Below are 7,321 nucleotides of genomic sequence, written 5' to 3'. Positions count from 1 at the left end.
GGGTTCGGAAGGTGGGACCGGACCCGGGGCTTGAACTCCATCTGGCCAGGCCCCGAGGGTGCTGGAGCCCCCTGTCCCGCAGGCCACCAGTGGGTCCGTGCGCTGGGGACGGGGCTCCACCGGTTCCCGGGGAGGCTCTCCCCAGCCTGGCTAGGGTTCGGAAGGTGGGACCGGACCCGGGGCTTGAATTCCATCTGGCCAGGCCCCGAGGGTGCTGGAGCCCCCTGTCCCGCAGGCCACCAGTGGGTCCGTGCGCTGGGGACGGGGCTCCACCGGTTCCCGGGGAGGCTCTCCCCAGCCTGGCTAGGGTTCGGAAGGTGGGACCGGACCCGGGGCTTGAACTCCATCTGGCCAGGCCCCGAGGGTGCTGGTACCCCTCCGTCCAGCAATCCGGCCAGGGGGCCGGGGCGCCCGGGACGGAGGGTCCACCGGGGGCCCAGGGGAGGCTCTCCCCGGCCCGGCATAGGGTTTGGAAAGCCGGGACTGGGGCCGGGGACCGGGCCCGGGGCTTGAGCCCCGTCCGGCAGGGCCCAGTGGTGCGGGAATCCCCCCTCCGTCCTGCAAGCCGGCCGGGGGTCGGAGGTACCCGGGACGGAGGGTCCATCAGGGCCCGGGGAGGCCTGAAGCCCCGGAGCCCTGCAGCCCCAGAGACCTGCAGCTCTGCAGCCCCCGGAACCCTGCAGCCCCAGAGCCCTGCAGCTCCGGGGCAGGCAGATTGGCGTCCTTTTGGTCCCGGCCATCTGGTCGCCCCTCTCGCCTCGGCCATCTGGTCGCCCTGGAAGTCATGATGAGGTGCCATTCGCCTCCCGGATCCCAGCGAGGGCTCCAGGAGGTCGGGTACTTTCGCGCCTTGGGTCCCCTCTGTCACCTTGTGTGCACAGATTGCAAGAAAGTCAGGTAATTTCCCTCCGGATTACTAGGGGGCAGGGTATGCCCGGACACCCCTCCAAGGCTGGTGGTTCTCTGCTAGGGGGACCAGATGGGCTATGCCTGGGTAACACCTCCCTAGGCCACCCGGGGCTTCCTTCCTCCAGGCCAACGGCTTGTCAAATTGCCCAGGACGGGCTCCATGGCTCTTGGGCAGTCGTCCCCCGGGTCTCCAGGCCGATGGCATGTCAAAGTGCCCAGGACGGGCTCCATGCGTCCCGGGCAGTCGTCCCCCGGGTCTCCAGGCCGACGGCATGTCAAAGTGCCCAGGACGGGCTCCATGCGTCCCGGGCAGTCGTCCCCCGGATCTCCAGGCCGACGGCATGTCAAAGTGCCCAGGACGGGCTCCATGCGTCCCGGGCAGTCGTCCCCCGGGTCTCCAGGCCGACGGCATGTCAAAGTGCCCAGGACGGGCTCCATGCGTCCCGGGCAGTCGTCCCCCGGGTCTCCAGGCCGACGGCATGTCAAAATGTCCAGGACGGGCTCCATGCGTCCCGGGCAGTCGTCCCCCCGGGCATCCGCCGCTCCCTTCTCCGGGCCGACGGCAGGTCAGATTGCCCAGGACGGGCTCCATGGGTCCCGGGCAGTCCTCCCCTGGGTGTCCGGCGCTCCCTTCTCCGGGCCGACGGCATGTCAAAGTGCCCAGGACGGGCTCCATGCGTCCCGGGCAGTCGTCCCCCGGGTCTCCAGGCCGACGGCATGTCAAAATGTCCAGGACGGGCTCCATGCGTCCCGGGCAGTCGTCCCCCGGGTCTCCAGGCCGACGGCATGTCAAAGTGCCCAGGTTGGGCTCCATGCGTCCCGGGCAGTCGTCCCACGGGTCTCCGGGCCGACGGCATGTCAAAGTGCCCAGGACGGGCTCCATGCGTCCCGGGCATTCCTCCCCCCGGGCATCCGCCGCTCCCTTCCCTGGGCCGACGGCAGGTCAGATTGCCCAGGACGGGCTCCATGGGTCCCGGGCAGTCCTTCCCTGGGTGTCCGGCGCTCCCTTCTCCGGGCCGACGGCATGTCAAAGTGCCCAGGACGGGCTCCATGCGTCCCGGGCAGTCGTACCCCGGGTCTCCAGGCCGACGGCATGTCAAAGTGCCCAGGACGGGCTCCATGCGTCCCGGGCAGTCGTCCCCCGGGTCTCCAGGCCGACGGCATGTCAAAATGTCCAGGACGGGCTCCATGCGTCCCAGGCAGTCGTCCCCCGGGTCTCCAGGCCGACGGCATGTCAAAGTGCCCAGGACGGGCTCCATGCGTCCCGGGCAGTCGTCCCCCGGGTCTCCAGGCCGACGGCATGTCAAAATGTCCAGGACGGGCTCCATGCGTCCCAGGCAGTCGTCCCCCGGGTCTCCAGGCCGACGGCATGTCAAAGTGCCCAGGACGGGCTCCATGCGTCCCGGGCAGTCGTCGTCCCGGGCGTCCGGGCCTGGGAGCTCCGGTGGTCCTCACCGTGCCTGAGGCCCAGCCGGGGTCCCCGAGCCCTGCCCGGCGTGGGCAGGCAGCAGCCCTACCACGAAGGCTCGGGGTGGGAAGCAGGGAGTCCTTTCGTTCCCGGCCACCTGGTTGCACCTTTCCCCTCGGCCATCTGGTCGCACGCAATGCTATCCAAAAGGGCGACCAGATGGCCAAACCTCCCTGGAAGTCCCAATGAGGTGCCATTTGCCTCCCCGATCCCAGCGAGGGCTCCAGGAGGTCGGGTACTTTTACGCCTTGGGTCCCCTCTGTCAACTCGTGTGCACAGATTACAAGAAAGGGGGGTAATTTTCCTCCGGATTACTAGGGGTAAGGGTATGCCCGGACACCCCTGCAAGGCTGGTGGTTCTCTGCCAGGGGGACCAGATGGGCTATGCCTGGGTAACAACACCCGGGGCTTCCCTCCTCCAGGCCAACGGCATGTCAAAGTGCCCAGGACGGGCTCCATGCGTCCCGGGCAGTCGTCCCCCGGGTCTCCAGGCCAACGGCATGAGCGAGTGCCCAGGTCGGGCTCCATGCGCCCCGGGCAGTCGTCCCCCGGGTCTCCAGGCCAACGGCATGAGCGAGTGCCCAGGTCGGGCTCCATGCTTCCCGGGCAGTCGTCCCCCGGGTCTCAAGGCCGATGGCATGTCAAAGTGCCCAGGATGGGCTCCATGCGTCCCGGGCATTCCTCCCCCCCGAGCGTCCGTCGCTCCCTTCTCCGGGCCGACGGCAGGTCAGATTGCCCAGGACGGGCTCCATGGGTCCCGGGCATTCCTCCGCTGGGTGTCCGGCTCTCCCTTCCCCGGGCCAACGGCTTGTCAGAGTGCCCAGGATGGGCTCCACGGGCCCCGGACGTCCGGGGCTCCCTTCCCCGTGCCAACGGCATGCCAGAGTGCCCAGGACGGGCTCCACGAGTCCCCGGCGTCCGGGGCTCCCTTCCCCGGGACACCGGCTTGTCAGAGTGCCCATGACGGGCTCCACGGGTCCCGGGTATCTGGGACTCCCTTCCCTGGGCCAACGGCATGCCGGAGTTCCCAGGACAGGCTCCACGGGTCCCGGGCGTCCGGGGCTCCCTTCCCCGGTCCGACGGCTTGTCAGAGTGCCCAGGACGGGCTCCACGGCTCCCGGGCGTCCGGGGTTCCCTTCCCCGGGTCAGCGGCATGTCAGAGTGCCCAGGACGAGTTCCACGGGTCCCGGGCAGTCCTCCCCCGGGCGTCCGGGGCTCCCTTCCCCGGGCCGTCGGCAGGTCAGAGTGCCCAGGACGGGCTCCATGGGTCCCGGGCAGTCCTCCCCCCGGGCGTCCGGGGCTCCCTTCCCCGGGCAGACGGCAGGTCAGAGTGCCCAGGACGGGCTCCACGGGTCCCGGGCAGTCCTCCCCCCGGGCGTCCGGCGCTCCCTTCTCCAGGCCGATGGCAGGTCAGAGTGACCAGGACGGGCTCCACGGGTCCCGGGCAGTCCTCTCCCGGGCGTACGTGGTTGTCCGACAGATTCGGGCAGATGTGCTTTTACGAACCGGATCGGAATCGGCCCAAATAATAATAATAATAATAATCCACATTTGTAAGGCGCACAATCACCCGTAAGGGTCTCTAGGCGCCGTTGGGAAGATTAAGCAAGCTATTGCCCAGAGTCACATGGTGCTGGGCTAATCTGCGGCCGGTGCCGGGGATCGAACCCTGATCTCTGGGATGCTCGAGGGTTACTACGCGCTCTACAAAAACCTTAAATAAAAAAATCTCCAGATTCCGGAGTCAGCCGCCCTAGTCGCGGCGCCAGCTATTTCCCAGAGTCACCTGGTGCTGGGCTAATCTGCCGCCGGTGCCGGGGATCGAACCGTGATCTCCAGATTCCGGAGTCAGCCTCCCTAGCCGCGGCGCCAGCTATTTCCCAGAGTCACGTGGTGCTGGGCTGATCTGCGGCCGGTGCCGGGGATCGAACCCTGATCTCTGGGATGCTCGAGGGTTACTACGCGCTCTACAAAAACCTTAAATAAAAAAATCTCCAGATTCCGGAGTCAGCCGCCCTAGCCGCGGCGCCAGCTATTTCCCAGAGTCACCTGGTGCTGGGCTAATCTGCCGCCGGTGCCGGGGATCGAACCGTGATCCCCAGATGGGGATATCCCAAAAATCTGGCATGGATACGGCCCGCCAGGACTGGTTTGGGCACCCCTGCTCTACAGGGACAGGCTACAGACGGTAAATTCTCTACTCTGTCCACCCGACGGCAAGGACAGGATACAGCATCCATGGCAGAGTCTACTCAGGACAGGTGTGAGGGACCTGAAGGCATGCACTAAATACAGCAATTTGTTTACATGCTTTGTAAGGTCCACCCCGGAGCAGCTCCCCTAGCAGGGGTGGATAGCAGAGCCTGCTCTGGGAGGAGTAAAGTTTAAAAGATGACTGACTGAGAAGAGGGGTGCAGAGAAGAATCTGGTTTATTCCAAGCCCCATCCAGTGAAGATGTAGTGGCAAGAATAGGAATTTGCCTTTCTGCCCTGCAATGTTATCTTAACTTATACCGCGCTCAGCTGCCCCAGCAAAGAGGTATCCCGGCGCAATACAAGGCACCCAAAACACAACACTGTTAAAAAGCTAGAGACAAATGGATCAACAAAAGAATCAGGTAGAGAAAAAACTAGACAAATAAAATAGTCTTGATAGCCCGTCTAAACAGCAAGAGATCTCCAAGGGCCCGGATGTGAGGGGGGAGAGCATTCCAGTGCTTCGCCGCTAACACCCGGAAACAGCGACCGCCGACTCTGCTCAGTCTGAAGCGCGGAACCGCTGCCAGATTTTGGCCCAGGGATCTAAGGGTCCGTGAGGGTACATATGGCCTCAACAAATTCTTCAATATTTGGGGAGATGAGCCCTTGAGGATTTTGAAGGCAAGGCATAACACCTTGAATTTGATCCTCTGGTTCACCGGAAGCCAGTGGAGAGAGCGCAACGCATTAGAGATGAACAGTACCTTGGCACACCAATCACCACTCTGGCTGCAGCGTTTTGAACTTGCTGCAGCCGGGTGAGTTCCGACTGATTAATCCCCACCAAAAGCGAGCTAGCATAATCCAGCCGGGACAGCACTGACGCTTGGACCACTAGCTGCCTAGTCAATGGACACCAGAGCTCGATGCCCTGGCAGTGGAGGGCAGGTAGGGGCAGTGCAAAGATTTCAGTGGCACAGGCGTGTAGTGCAAACAGTATGCATGGGAGGGGGTGGGCCAGGTGCATAGAAGGGACACCAGCAGGTAGCTACAAGGCCTTCGGCTCCCACTCCACTCAAAAACAGCCGGTGTGGATGGAAAAAGCAGGATGCAATGCACAGCACACACAGCCTACAACTACCACTCCACTCAAAAACAGCCGGTGTGGAAGGAAAAAGCAGGATGCACCGCACAGCACACACGGCCTACAAGTCCCACTGTACACGTCGTAGTGGCCGGTCACCTGTGGACTGCAGCATCTCACCAACCTCTTAAGACACAGCAGAAGCCTTTCATTATCGGTGGCCTCCACCTAGCATGCACCTCACTCGTGGTTGTTTTACTAGTGATGATTTACAAATGCCAATGCTGTCAGTGCTCACAGGCATTTTATCATTTGTTAAGGAGACCACACTTAACCCAGCCCTTAAACTGCAGGCAGCTGAAATGGCACTTCACAGAAGCTAGTTGGAACAAGAGACAGAAAAAAAATGCAATCAAAAACAGAATTCTATGTTTGAAGGTTTACACGGGAGTGGTGCAGCCGTATGAGAGTACTAGGCAGTTACCTACGACATAAGCTAACTGGGTCACTGATATATATCTAAAGAACCCAGTTTCAGAAATTAAAAGAGACACAAAAATTGTGGCACTTACTGCATGGTCTGCCTATGGAGATAGGGTTCATTACCATGCACCCATGTGTGGGCTACACAGAAAGGCAGTGAGTGGAGCGGCCACACTGAAGACTGCCGAAGGGCATCTAGACTCCAATCCACTCATCTCCACATGACCAAAATGTGGGCTTCGGAGCAAAGAGCTTATCTCCCAGCCCGTACTTCTCCCAGATGCAAAAAAAATAAACACACTGGAGCACCTAGACAATATTTACCACCTGCCAAGCCACCCTCTACATGTACGATTTGCAATGGCAAAAGTTGGCTCTTTCTTTTGAACTTTACGCCTGCCAAGTTGTGCTACACTGAAGAACACGGGTACAAAGTCAGGGCATCCCAAATGTGCCATTTACACGTCAGAAAATAAAAGAAACTGTGCTTAAACAGAACAGAGTCTGGATAAAAGGGGTTTCGTGTTATCGGGGGACTTCGTTTTCTGCTCACAGAGCGCCCAGCTCCCAGGACAGAACTGTATTCTTCGCTGCAGTCTCCCACGGATAGGACACGCATATCCCAACACCCATAACAAGAGCTCCAGCACACACACCACTCACACTGGACAAAAGTAACTCCCTGGTCAGGACAGGTCCTCTTTGAGAGAGTAAATGGACGGCAAAGCACAGCAGCCTTCCGGCATCTGTGGACGCAGTGGTTCAACAGGTACCGACTGGTATATATCGGTCAGTGTTGCCGAAGTGTGAAGATTAGCCAGCCCTAAATACTGACTTGGTGAGCTCCATTGTGACAGCTGGTGTAAGCAAGCAAGAGTGAGAAGGGACACGCCTGCCCTCCCTAGCTTGAGGAATGCATGCACTTACACATGTAGACAAGAAGGGCACAGCAAAGTGGGAACAAATCACTTATTTGATTTAAAACAAGCCCAGCCGCGAATACAACTGCAGCGTCCCACAAGTGCTTGCGAGACGCTGCTCATTACAGCAAATCATAGGCCGAAGTCCCGCGAGTGGTGCACGAGCACTTGCGAGCCGATGCACATAACAGCAAGCCATAGTCCGGAAGTCCAGAGCGATTCCAAGAGGTAATTTTTCCTAGAGCAGCGCGTGCGTGC

The sequence above is a fragment of the Lissotriton helveticus genome (assembly GCF_964261635.1).
Source record: "Lissotriton helveticus chromosome 1_1 unlocalized genomic scaffold, aLisHel1.1 SUPER_1_unloc_66, whole genome shotgun sequence".
Classification (NCBI taxonomy): domain Eukaryota; kingdom Metazoa; phylum Chordata; class Amphibia; order Caudata; family Salamandridae; genus Lissotriton; species Lissotriton helveticus.
This window is presented reverse-complemented; position numbering follows the sequence as displayed.